Consider the following 14,601-nt stretch of genomic DNA (forward strand, 5'->3'; position numbering starts at 1 on the left):
TCAGTTATCAGGCAACAGCAGTTGCATGAATGATTCACACTAATGATTTCAGGTGTAGATTGTAACGGTGTATGTATCGATGCTTTTCTTTAATGTTTTAGGAATTAATGTTATCAGGAGTTGTGTACATGCCTCACATCCATATCATAGGAATAAATGATTTTATACACAATTTTCTCTTGCATTCCGAGGTTACGTTTTTGCACCTAAGCCACTAACCTCGTAGCTTTCCTGTTAGCACATCCAACGCGTTATCTTACGCACGGGTCCAATGATTAGTTTCCCCTTTTATTTTAAAACAAATGCTTTAGATTAAGTCTTATTTTCAGGTGTGTTGCTGGGAGCTGATCTTCTGCAGAGTGTTCATGCATGTGATATTTTATTTTAAATGGTTGATTGTCGTGGACAGTGCATGGGAAATACTGTTAATTACATCGCATCCCCTATGAGCGATATCACGACGTAAGAGTTTTTGGTCTGTGATCGAATTAATTTATTTTCCGACTCGGCCAAACCTTTGATTAGTTCTATGGTTAGAGTCGGTGGCGAACCTAATCTTCTCACGTAAATTTCACAATCAATAAGCATTTCCATTCCCACTCTTAACGTAATAACCCGTAGAAACAGGTTAGTTACAGTCTGTGCCCCTTCCCATTCCTGAGGAAAGGCCGTCTTAACGCTAGCCACAAATTGAGACGCGTATAGCGCGTGTGGCGCGGCGCAGCGCGCCTTTTTGTAACTTCACAGGTTCAAATGGGACCACCGCGCGAATTGGGACGCGACGCGACTGGGACGCGACGCGCGCCTGCGCCGGGTCGCGCGGCGTTGTGGTTGCGGCACAGTTTCTGGCGACGCGGGAGGGGTGAGGAGGGGAGCGGCAAGGCAGTCCTGCCGTGTGCTCACTCCGGCATGGCGCGAATGCCCTACTGTGTACGGAATTTTATTATCACTGAGTAGTGTTTCGTTTTTCGCCGTTTAAGCGCTCCGTCTCTTTTCGTTAGTAGGTAATAGTTTTCAGTTACAGTTCTTTTGTTTTGTTTATCCTTTTCTCAAGAAAAATGCACAGACCAGTAGCAGGTGAGCCGTCAGCCAGTGGGATTATATCTTCTGCCTCCACAATGTTTTCAGATCTAAAGAAGGCACAGACGATTCATTGTGAGGGTAGTGAATAAGGAAGTGAGTAATATTATAAAGTCACGTCATCTAGAAACGAGGCAGGAAAGTAAATCAAGGTTATCTACTTGCTGCCTGTTATCCTGACGTATCTCTTACCATCTACTGCATAAAGTTGAAAAGGCGTAATTTCCACAGATATGCCCCCTTCATGCTTCCGGTAAAAAGCGTCCAAGATATGAAGTACGTCACTTCCGTTACTTGCATATGCATGTAATTATAGACATTGTACTAAGTACATGTGGACATCACATTACCACTGCCAGCTAGAAACAGTTGTAAAGCCCTCACAGATAACAATGTTTCAGTTGGCTCGCCGTGACGAGAAAAACCATTCCAGTGGTTGCATACACATTATCAGCATTAATAAACTAATTATACAACAGGCTACACAAATTTAAAAAATGGTCGGTATTATTACGAAATTACATGTATCCTGAAAGAGTGTGGTGATTTGATATATTTAATTGTTGAAATGTATTGCAGACAAAGGCAGATCTGCTTTCAGGACAGTGTTTCTCGAGTGACGTCAGCTCCCGCACACACGGCCAGCTTCCGCATTCCTGTCTCGCGCATCATTCTCAGCTCCCGACAATACAGTGACCACTGTGTTGAGCGACAGGTCAATTGTTTATTTCTCTGAATAACAACTATTTCTTTCCCGAATCACACATTGTCAGTTTGGCAAGCCGTACGTGAGTAAACAGTATCTGGCATGTGCCCGTCATTCCGGCTGAAGGCAACGCTCGTCATCATTTTAACACTGCTCACATCCAGAGAAGGAATAAAACCCTCTGGTAAGTTTCCATTCCAGTCGTTCAGTGTTAAAAATACGACGGGTTACGGATATTCAGCCCCAATTCCAACAGAATTGGCAATTTATTTTCGTGTGAATTGTTAACATTTTCTCATTCGAAGAAGCATCACTGTTCATGAGTGACAGTCACATTTCTCTTGTTGACAGGTTTAATTGTACTTCTTTTGCCAAAACATAGTGTAATTTCGAGAAACTCCTCTAAAAAAATGGCTCTAAGCTCTATGGGACTTAACATCTGAGGTCATCAGTCCCCTAGACTTAGAAGTATTTAAACCTAACTAACCTAAGAACATCACAAACATCCATAGGCAGGATTCGAAACTGCGACCGTAGCAGCAGCGCGGTTCCGCACTGACGCACCTAGAAACGCTCGGCCACAGTGGCCGGCAGAGCAGAAACTCATCTCACAGCAGCTATTGCGACAGAACTCTGAAGCAGAGTGTCTCATTAAACAAGTAATAGGCAATCAGGTGGCTCAATAGCGTACGAAAAACCTCATAGTGTCGGTTTGCAGTAACATCTGAGAAGAAATTTCATATTTATTTTCGTACTAGGAAACTCTTTGTTTCACTAACTGTCCATAACTTAAAAACTTAGTCACTGGAGTAAAAAGAATAAAAAAGGAAATATAACTACTGATATATCGCCATAGGTAAGAAAGTTCCGTGTGTTTACGAATGGGCAACATACACTCTCCTTCTGTGCTATCATTCTCCAAAATCTCGTTTCGATGTCTCGAGCGGTTTAGTAGGTATGAGGGATGGTGTGTATATTTCATTCTGGCTGGCGTGAGATCGGGAATTAGCGCGCTACATAGGATCCATTTTCTCGAGATCGGAGGTAGATAGAGACCTCCTCCCGGGTCTACAGAATAGTTCAACATGTCATGTAAATTTCATACGCAGCAACATATGGTGCAATACCGACCAAACGTAAAATCATAGCGACCACTATTTTTTATTGCAAGTTTTTCGAATTTTGCGTAGCGTCTTACTAAAATGTGTACCAAAATAAGTATGACCATTACCTACATAATGGGCACTTCGCCACTTAGCTGTCACACAACGCTACAACCAAGCAAAAAAAATGAAATAGTTTTACTTAATGGTTTCTGTAAAACCGCTTGAGAAAGATTACCTTGTGCGCGCGCTTCGTTTCTGTCAGCGCAGAGCGTCGCCAACCGGCGTGTGCAAAGTATGTGTACGTGTCTCTATATGCGTTGGACCCGCGCGACATGTACGGAACGTGCGCGCCGCGCTGTAGCGTCGTGTCGGGTCACACGTGCTATGCGCGTCTCAATTTGTGCGTAGCTTTAACAGTCCGACAAACACACACACACACACACACACACACACACACACACACACACATAGTGGCCCTACAAGGATTCGTTTCCACCGACAGAGCTTCGGAACCCTGAAAACGAACTGAAGTGGTGGCGTGGTGTTATAGACCAGGAGATAGCGTTCGGGGTTTTGCTGTAATTTACCGAACATTTCGACAAATTTCCTGACTGTGCAAGTTACAACGGACTTACACTTCCGGTTAGTTAGGATTTTCTAAATGACACGTGCGCCTGATGTTCCTTGTTTGCGAAAGCAGTCTGTTCTGAAGAAGAATGAAAGTCCGGGGAAGTGCAAATACATGCGCTACTGCGCGGCTACTTTTGCACGGTAACGATCGAACGAAAGGTAATAATAAAAAATATTACAAATCTTTAACATATTGCAGCGTGTCAGCAACTGTGAAATGTACAACAATTAAACAATTTTTTCAGCCTTCAGTTGCAAGGTAATTTTATTCGTTTACCTAGGTTTCGATTCCAGTAATGGAATCTTCTTCAGAACCTATAAATTAAACCACATACAGACATATGTTACTACTACAATGCATTATCAGTCTAATGTTGAATATTAAAGAAATTGGGATACTTACAAAAATTAAATTATTTTGTGAGCCAAACTCTGGCCATGTCACAGATTAAAAATTAACATTAACGACGCATAATCATAAGATTATGTCAGTCAAAATTAACACCATTGAGGCGAACGTGGACGCTACGCCGGCCAGAAATAAGGACCACACGTAAGCGGCTCGAAAACTAGGCGTTGTGAGCCGTTACGCGGCGAGGCTGGCCGCGGCCAAGCGCATGCGCAAGCGCAGGGGCGAGAGACAACTGTCTCAAAATTACTTAGAGCAACTATACATATAAACAAAATGTGACTGAAAGCCGTCCTAAATTGGACAAACCTATCTATTAGTATAGCAACATTAAACAATTTTTTTTTTATATATAAACGTAGTACAAAGATACACATGTACAATTGCATTATAATAAAGGGACGAAGCAGATGGGGAAAACAGCATCGGTCATTCGAGGCGGACTGTTGGTCAACTCCACTGGAGTAAAGGTTGGAATCCTTCGAAATAACTTCTATTTTTTAATTGCAGCTGATCATTAAGTAAGTTGTCTCTATCAATACTAAGATGTTTAAAAATTTGCAATTCTTCGAGGGTGTCTAGCCTACATCCCTTTACTTCATTATGCAAAAGCTCTGCGTCTTTTAGAGGCTTGGGAGCATGCGCCTTTTGGACCAGATGTTCAGCAAATGTAGATCCTCGAGTTCCATCACCGCTTTTTGTCGGCAGATGCTCTTTAAACCTAACAGACAGGGCCCTTCCTGTCTGGCCAATGTAATAAGAAGGGCATTCAGCACACGTGATTTTATACACACCTGACAGCGATGATTTATCATTACCTTTAACCAGGGAATGAATTAAGTTCTTTTTGAGGTTGTTGGTGGTAGAGTATGAAACTTTGCACCCTAGGTTTTTTAATAACCTACCTACCTTATAGGAGATGTTACCTATAAAGGGAACTGATATGTATTTCGTTGCCTGGTGTTGATTGTGAGTATCTGAACTGGAAAGAGTGGTAGTCTTCTTTCGTGTTTTTTTATTGAACAACTGTCTCACTATACTGGGATTATATCCATTATTCTGAGCGATGTTTTCGAGGACTTTTAATTCGTTCTGTAAGTTGACTGGCGAAAGTGGAATGGAAAGAGCTCGATGGATACTCGAGTGAAAAAAGGCCATTTTTTGGGCCTGAGGATGGGTGGAATCAGCTGGGATGATGATGTCGGAATAGGTTGCTTTCCGAAAAATTTTAAAATCTATTTTGTTGCCAATAATGGATAGAGTCAGATCGAGATAGTCTAAGGTCCTATCAGCTGTCTGATTTTCTTGCGTGAATCTCATTTTTTCATGTAGGTTATTGAAAGTGGTAAATAACAGTTCTAGCTCTTCATGGGAACCTTCAAACACAAATAGCAGGTCATCTACATATCTCGCATAGAATATTATATTATTTGCCATATCTGGATAATTCCGAAAAAACATCTGCTCCATTGAGTTTATAAAAATATCTGACATGATACCAGCTAACGGGCTGCCCATAGCTAGACCACAGGGTTGCGAATATATTTTATTTATTGAGAAGCCAGTTTAAGGTTCATAAAATTTCCCAACCTATCCGTCCGATCGTTGACAGCACCAAAAGTGCATACCACAAACTAGCTTGGTTCCTACACCGTAAATTGAAAGAGTATTTTGTGTTTGAAAAAAAATTTCTCCGTCAAAAATTCGGTAGACGTGGCCAACAAACTTAAAACTTTAGCCTGTTCTGACATCACAAAACTCGTATCATTTGATATTAAAAATTTATACACTAATGTACCCGTTGAACAGACGATGGACATTATAGAATCCAATTTGCGATACCATAAAAAATTATCGGCCCCTGAGATCGATGAACTAATGGTTCTGTTACGCACCACCCTCAAGTACAATTATTTCTCTTTCAATAATAAAATATATTCGCAACCCTGTGGTCTAGCTATGGGCAGCCCGTTAGCTGGTATCATGTCAGATATTTTTATAAACTCAATGGAGCAGATGTTTTTTTCGGAATTATCCAGATATGGCAAATAATATAATATTCTATGCGAGATATGTAGATGACCTGCTATTTGTGTTTGAAGGTTCCCATGAAGAGCTAGAACTGTTATTTACCACTTTCAATAACCTACATGAAAAAATGAGATTCACGCAAGAAAATCAGACAGCTGATAGGACCTTAGACTATCTCGATCTGACTCTATCCATTATTGGCAACAAAATTTAGCTCTCCGTCTTCAGGCCACAAGTGGCCCATCGGGACCATCCGACCGCCGTATCATCCCCAGCTGAGGATGCGGATAGGAGGGGCGTGTGGTCAGCACACCGCTCTCCCGGTCGTTACGATGGTTTTCTTTGACCGGAGCCGCTACTATTCGGTCGAGTAGCTCCTCAATTGGCATCACGAGGCTGAGTGCACCCCGAAAAATGGCAACAGCGCATGGCGGCTGGATGGTCACCCATCTAAGTGCCGGCCACGCCCAACAGCGCTTAACTTCGGTGATCGCACGGGAACCGGTGTATCCACTGTGGCAAGGCCGTTGCCATTGGCAACAAAATAGATTTTAAAATTTTTCGGAAAGCAACCTATTCCGACATCATCATCCCAGCTGATTCCACCCATCCTCAGGCCCAAAAAATGGCCTTTTTTCACTCGAGTATCCATCGAGCTCTTTCCATTCCACTTTCGCCAGTCAACTTACAGAACGAATTAAAAGTCCTCGAAAACATCGCTCAGAATAATGGATATAATCCCAGTATAGTGAGACAGTTGTTCAATAAAAAAACACGAAAGAAGACTACCACTCTTTCCAGTTCAGATACTCACAATCAACACCAGGCAACGAAATACATATCAGTTCCCTTTATAGGTAACATCTCCTATAAGGTAGGTAGGTTATTAAAAAGCCTAGGGTGCAAAGTTTCATACTCTACCACCAACAACCTCAAAAAGAACTTAATTCATTCCCTGGTTAAAGGTAATGATAAATCATCGCTGTCAGGTGTGTATAAAATCACGTGTGCTGAATGCCCTTCTTATTACATTGGCCAGACAGGAAGGGCCCTGTCTGTTAGGTTTAAAGAGCATCTGCCGACAAAAAGCGGTGATGGAACTCGAGGATCTACATTTGCTGAACATCTGGTCCAAAAGGCGCATGCTCCCAAGCCTCTAAAAGACGCAGAGCTTTTGCATAATGAAGTAAAGGGATGTAGGCTAGACACCCTCGAAGAATTGCAAATTTTTAAACATCTTAGTATTGATAGAGACAACTTACTTAATGATCAGCTGCAATTAAAAAATAGAAGTTATTTCGAAGGATTCCAACCTTTACTCCAGTGGAGTTGACCAACAGTCCGCCTCGAATGACCGATGCTGTTTTCCCCATCTGCTTCGTCCCTTTATTATAATGCAATTGTACATGTGTATCTTTGTACTACGTTTATATATAAAAAAAAAATTGTTTAATGTTGCTATACTAATAGATAGGTTTGTCCAATTTAGGACGGCTTTCAGTCACATTTTGTTTATATGTATAGTTGCTCTAAGTAATTTTGAGACAGTTGTCTCTCGCCCCTGCGCTTGCGCATGCGCTTGGCCGCGGCCAGCCTCGCCGCGTAACGGCTCACAACGCCTAGTTTTCGAGCCGCTTACGTGTGGTCCTTATTTCTGGCCGGCGTAGCGTCCACGTTCGCCTCAATGGTGTTAATTTTGACTGACATAATCTTATGATTATGCGTCGTTAATGTTAATTTTTAATCTGTGACATGGCCAGAGTTTGGCTCACAAAATAATTTAATTTTTGTAAGTATCCCAATTTCTTTAATATTCAACATTAGACTGATAATGCATTGTAGTAGTAACATATGTCTGTATGTGGTTTAATTTATAGGTTCTGAAGAAGATTCCATTACTGGAATCGAAACCTGGGTAAACGAATAAAATTACCTTGCAACTGAAGGCTGAAAAAATTGTTTAATTGTTGTATAAAAAATATTAGTGAAATTTGGCATAAACGAACTTGGTATTTTCGACTGCACATCACTTACGAACGGTCGCCAGCTCAATTTATGAGCAGAAATTACTGTATGATATATATAGCAATGTTCTGACTGACTCATCAGCATCCAGGCCAAACCACGAAGGATACAAAATTCAAATTTGGAAAAGTAGATCTTATAGTGTAGCAGTCCCTTTAAAAGGGACTGTCCGGCATCTAACGGTGATGACGTATTTTGAAAGGGTCACTATTAAAGCAATTTTGAAGCTAGAACTGCGAAAGCTGGAATTTTGTGTTGTCAGAAAATTAAAGAAAAAAAAGTGTTTCAGTGTTCCTGGAAATTCAGACTCTAAGGAAGTCCAATAGGGGCTCAAACTTAAGAAATTATTTCGTTACATTAAAATGGTTCAAATGGCTCTGAGCACTATGGGACTTAACACCTATGGTCATCAGTCCACTAGAACTTAGAATTACTTAAACCTAACTAACCTAAGGACACCACACAACACCCAGTCATCGTTACATTAAAAAGTTTTGAAGTGGTGTGGACAGTGGTATTTCACTCCTCGATTAGATGTGCGGAAATGTTTATTATGGGGTGAAAGTTGCTATGGAAATACCTCCAGAGCAACGCAAAATGCGGGATTAAGAAAAACTCTGGACTCCAGATACCAGAATCGCTTTTTGGTCAGAAGTACATTCGGAAAAAAAACATGCTTACACGGTCTTAATTGGCGCGAAAAGCTTGTACGGTGTTCCAGTTTGTGTACAACGTAAAAATTCTATTAAATGAGAACAAAAGGTTTCTGCAGGCCGTACAGTCTGTTCGATCAAAGCGTCAGTCGCTCAGCCAGTTGTTTCTGGACTGCAGTTACGAAGCAATCATCGGACTGCAGCCAGGCGAGAACGGAACCAGAAGCACTGATTCTAGCTCAGACGTCAAAACACGGTTAATGCCGTGAGAGATAAAGTCGGTCAGGAAACCAGGAGAAAAATTTGTACCGATCACATGCGTGTAAAAGTCGACGGTTTACAAAACAGTTCGCGCAATGAACGACTTTGCGCTACACACTGTAGCGAGTGCAGTTAATTTTAAATATGGAAATGTTCAGAAATACTCGTTTTCAAGTTATTTGAGGAAAGCTCGTAATGTTTCATGTAGTGAAGAATCAGTAATTTTACAGGATCGCACTTCCTTGACTATCGCGCAGTAAGGTGTGCAGTATACCGTTGCGGCTGTTTTCAGTAAGTTACCAAAACAATTCAAAAATCTTAGCAGTAATCCACGCGCTTTCCAATCGAAACTGAAGTCTTTTCTCGTGGGTTACTCCTTCTATTCTGTCACGGAGCTCCTGAAAAAATGCAGTTGATTTCTGTGTTGAATTGTTGATTGCATTTACATAAATTTATGGCTTGCCGTTTTTTGGGTTCATAAACATTTTACTTCATCTGTTATTACTTTTATGTTGTACTTTCATGTACTGAGACGTTGCTCCTCAATTTGGTCCTACGGAACTAGACGTGTAAAGTAATAATAAAGAAATACTCTTCACATGGTTCAAATGGCTCTAAGCACTATGAGACTTAAGTCCCCTAGACTTAGAACTACTTAAACTTAACTAACCCAAGGACATCATACACATTCATGCCCGAGGCAGGATTCAAACCTGCGACTATAGCAGCCGTGCGGTTCCGGACTGAAGAGCGTAGAACCGCTCGGCCACAGCGGCCGGCAGAGAAATACTCTGTTGACGTAATTTGCAAATGTGAGTAGAGTTTGCAGCACACACACAAAAAAAAACACAAAATGTATCATTCTGTGGTAATATTTTGTGAACATTCGTTTAATTTATACTTTTACCGTTACACATTGTCATTATTCACAAAATTCACTGCTGTTAAATGACGGTTTTGAGTAGCACTCAGTTTTGTAAATTGCACATGTTTAATCTTAGTTACCGAAATTAAATAAGCGAAAGACCTCCAATGTTTTACTATACTTTCTCTGGTGGTGTTCTCGGAGTCCATAATGATGAAAGGATGGGACGCTGTTAGGTAAATGATCGAGGTGCAGTTCATTAGGCAATAACAGTTGCTGCACTGAACACAGTTATTCAGTTAGGAATAACTCCTACACTGGCAAGCCTCGTACAACCTGACGATGAAACTGGTCGGATCTTTCTTTTATGAGTTGCTGCTGGTGCCACCTAAGGCATTATTCGTCGGCAGTGTGCGAAAGTGTCGCTCCACATAACAAGTTCGGACCCACAGTACTGTACTGGAATGGGTTGGGACACTTGTGAGGAGCGACTCTTGTGAGGAGACCCGGCCGAACAGGTAGCGGGCGGTCTACAGGGGCACCAAACAGGTAGCGCGCCGCACTTCAGTACTGCATCGTCACATCACTGCCGTCACACAGGAGTGCAAAACGATCGCTGCAACGCAACAGGCAAAAAGCATGGGATCTATGCAAGATCCGACAGATGCTGCAGGAATATTTCCGCAAGGACCTCATTTGCTAATGAATGATGGGAGCAAATTTTTACTTGCAGATGACGACAGAGGACCAAATGATAGGATATTGGTGTTCGCCAGCGAAAGGGGAAAATCCTGTTTAACAGACATTATTCGTTCTTCGTCGATGGAACATTCAAAAGCTCCAGCAAGCAGTTTGGACAGTTATTTATTGTTCACTCCGATATTTCTAGTTCTGAGGAGGAAACAAACACAGTTCCAACCGTGTGCGCCTTGCTACCCAATAAAAAGCGAGAAGCGTACGATCGATTTTTCACAGCTGTTGAGAGCAACGTACCTGGATGGAATCCTACAGCTATCATGATGGATTTTTAAGCTGCTGTCATTCAATCAGTAACACATTTGTTTCCTGATGCAAAGATTAATGGCTGCAACTACCATTTCAATCAGTGCTTGTGGAGGCAAGTGCAGAATTGCGGCCTTGTTGCTGCCTACAAGGAAAACGAAGAAATTCGTTTTCACATAAGATTGTATTCCGCTCTGGCTCACATTCCCCTGGACATGTTAGATGATGGGTGGCTATGCATTCAGGAGAGCACGACAGATAACGAAAAACTGCAGGATTTTTACGACTAATTTGTTGAACAATGGCTGGATATTGAAGATACGCCAAGGTATATACGGAACTGCGCAGGAAGGCGTCACCGCACCAACAATATTTCAGAAGGATGGAATCGGAGGAGAAATACTTTAATTTCGAAAGTTCATCCAAATTTTTACTCCTTAGTAAAAATTCTCAGAGAGGACGCAGAATATCATGGGCACCAATTTGACCGACTAGTTTTAAATCTAGGTGGGAAAAGGAGGAACAAGCCCGCTATTAAGACAGATGAGATAGTTTCGAAGGCCCTTACAACACTCCAAGTTGACAGCCTATGCACAGAAATTACAATAAAAAGGAAATGGCTGAAGCTGCAGCAACACTAGTAAATACTGAAAAGGGGTTCAGTTCACGCCGATCGCCCTATTGTAAAATTGTAAATAATCATTCTGTAAATGTTGTAAATAAATATATGGGGGACGAAGAGAGACTACCTCCTTGTGGTGTTCCCTGGAAACAACGCAAAGTCGGCTAAATGTCTCTTGCAAATTGTTAAAAATTCACAAATGAAGTCTGAAGAGTCATAGCCTTTCTAACGATCACAATCAGCATTTTTGTGTAGAAACAATGTCTGAGTGGACGATGAATACATCTTGTTTCAATACATAAATTGCATTCCTTAACGCTAATTGCTAGCAGGACTCACATTAGATCTCAGTACACTTCCCTGCGTGGTATTTATTTCGAAATAAAGAAAAAAGTTTCTACTGAGAACCAAATTCTTTCGTTGGTTCCTCTTAATATATGGTAAAAGGTTGCCCCTCCTATCATATCAAATTCTGGGTAAGGGGTTGAAAGATAGAAAACATTTTCGGTGTCTGTAGTTTCTGTAAAATACATCGTTAAATATGAGGTGAGCGAAAATTATGCCCTATGTAAGATTAATCAGAACAAAAATTCCAATGAAAAAGGTCTTACGCATAACTGTGCAGCCACTAATGGTTGACATGATATCGTGGGGGCTAAATGAGCTCAGATTTCTAATCTGACTAAGGCCACTCTTCCTTGCCCAAAAAAAATTCTGAAATAATGTAGCCTGGCTGCTCTGGGGGAGTGTGAATGTCCCTGGGCAGCTGCCCGGGCCGGCACAAGCCGGGCGCTCAGCCACACCACCGAGCGGCAGCAGGTGGTGGCCGAGCAGGTGGTGGCGCAGCGTTTGCGACACACCCTGTGCCGGTCCCTCAGCACCCCCGATTTCTCACAACTGTCGCCACATCCCGGTTTCTCACAAGTGCCCATAGTACTGTCCTGGAATACCAGCGCCCCCAGGCGGCAGCGCACTTTCATATGTCAAATGTTTATGTCAAAGTAATATGATGGTGAAATAGGGAACTTTGTCAAATGTCGTCAAATAAATTTTGTTGTTCTTGTGGTCTTCAGTCAAGAGACTGGTTTGATGCAGTTTGCTATCTCTGACAGAATTACAATGTCATTGGCGAGCCTCAAAGTTTTATTTCTTCTCCATGGATTTTACTTCCTACTCCAGATTTTTCTTTTGTTTCCCTTACTGCTTGCTCAGTATACAGATTGAATAACATCGGGGACAGACTACAACCCTGTCTCACTCCCTTTCCAACCACTGCTTCCCTATCTTGTCCCTCGACTCTTACAACTGGCATCTGGTTTCTGTACAATTTATAAATAGCCTTTAGCTCTCTGTATTTTACCCCTGCCACCGTCAGAATTTGAAAGAGAGTATTCCAGTCAACATTGTCAAAAGCTTTCTCTAAGTCTACAGATGCTAGAAACGTAGGTTTGCCTTTCCTTAGTCTATTTTCTAAGATAAGTCGTAGGGGTCAGTATTGCCTCACGTGTTCCAACATTTCTACAGAATCCAAACTGATCTTCTCCGAGGTAGGTTTTTCCATTCGTCTGTACAGAATTCGTGTTAGTATTTTGCAGCCGTGGCTTATTAAACTGATAGTTCGGTAATTTTCACATCTGTCAACACCTGCTTTCTTTGGGATTGGAATTATTATATTCTTCTTGAAGTCTGAGGGTATTTCGCCTGGCTCATACATCTTGCTCACCAGACGGTAGAGTTTTGTCAGGGCTGGCTCTTCCAAGGCTGTCACCAGTTCTAATGGAATGTTGTCTACTCCTGGGGCCTTGTTTCGACTTAGGTCTCTCAGTGCTCTGTCAAACTCTTCACGCAGTATCGTATCTCCCATTTCATCTTCATCTACCTCCTCTTCCATTTCCATAATATTGTCCTCAAGAACATCGCCCCTGTATAGACCCCTTATATACTCCTTCCCCCTTTCTGCTTTCCCTTCTTTGCTTAGAAGTGGGTTTCCATCTGAGCTCGTGACATTCGTGCAAGTGGTTCTCTTTTCTTCAAAGTTCTCGTTAATTTTCCTGTAGGCAGGATCTATCTTACCCCTAGTGAGATAAGCCTCTACATCCTTACGTTTGTCCTCTAGCCATCCCTGCTTAGCCATTCTGCACTTCCTGTCGATCTCATTTTTGAGACGTTTGCATTCTTTTTGCCTGCTTAACTTGCTGCATTTTTCTCCTTTCATCAATTAAATTCAGTATCTCTTCTGTTACCCAAGGATTCCTTCTAGCCCTCGTCTTTTTACCTACTTGATCCTCTGCTGCCTCCACTATTTTATTCTTCAAAGCTACCCATTCATCTTCTACTCTTTCTCTCCCCCAGTCCTGTCAATTGTTCCCTTATGCTCTCCCTGAAACACTGTAAAACCTCTGGTTCTTTCAGTTTATCCAGGTCCCATCTCCTTAAATTCCCACCTATTTGCAGTTTCTTCAGTTTTAATCTACAGTTCATAACCAATAGATTGTGGTCAGAGTCCACATCTGCCCCTGGAAATGTCTTACAATTTAAAATCTGGTTCCTAAATCTCTGTCTTACCATTATATAATCTATCTGAAACCTTCTAGTATCTCCAGGGTTCTTCCATGTATACAACCTTCTTTTCATGATTCTTCAACCAAGTGTTAGCTATGATTAAGTTATGCTCTGTGCAAAATTCTACCAGGCGGCTTCCTCTTTCGTTTCTTACCCCCAATCCATATTCACCTACTACGTTTCCTTCTCCTCCTTTTCCTACTATCGAATTCCAGTCACCTATGACTATTAAATTTTCGTCTCCTTTCACTATGTGAATAACTTCTTTATCTCATCATACATTTCATCAATCTCTTCGTCATCTGCGTAGCTAGTTGGCATATAAACTTGTACTACTGTGGTAGGCGTGGGCTTACCGCCACCCACTTTCTCAGAGGGCTGTGCTCTGACTGTCAGTTCGTACTGCTCGCAGGGCTGGTGGGGGAAAATTCACGCGCTGGAGCTGCCTTCCGATTAAAAACAAAATAAACCGACATGTTACGACATAGTGGAAACGGGGGGGGGGGGGGGGCTGGGCTTTTATTCGAGATTTAATGAGGATTAAACCTGAAACTCAAAATGAATGAGAATGATACAGTGACCAGCGTCCCATTATGGGCACGAATATTTTGACAACCATTCTTGACCGCACCTATTACTGGTCCTGTTG

The 14,601-nt window shown here is 41.9% G+C and overlaps 1 protein-coding gene and 1 pseudogene across 1 annotated transcript in view; one reads left to right on the top strand and one right to left on the bottom strand.

Annotated features, from left to right (window-relative positions):
- The window catches only part of LOC126232139 (poly [ADP-ribose] polymerase tankyrase-1-like), a 77,391-nt gene that overhangs the window by 29,908 nt on the left and 32,882 nt on the right, over positions 1 to 14,601 (top strand). The window lies entirely within an intron of this gene.
- LOC126232142 (5S ribosomal RNA) lies at positions 6,378 to 6,494 on the bottom strand (annotated as a pseudogene).

The sequence above is a fragment of the Schistocerca nitens genome, unplaced genomic scaffold, assembly GCF_023898315.1.
Source record: "Schistocerca nitens isolate TAMUIC-IGC-003100 unplaced genomic scaffold, iqSchNite1.1 HiC_scaffold_450, whole genome shotgun sequence".
Taxonomy (NCBI): domain Eukaryota; kingdom Metazoa; phylum Arthropoda; class Insecta; order Orthoptera; family Acrididae; genus Schistocerca; species Schistocerca nitens.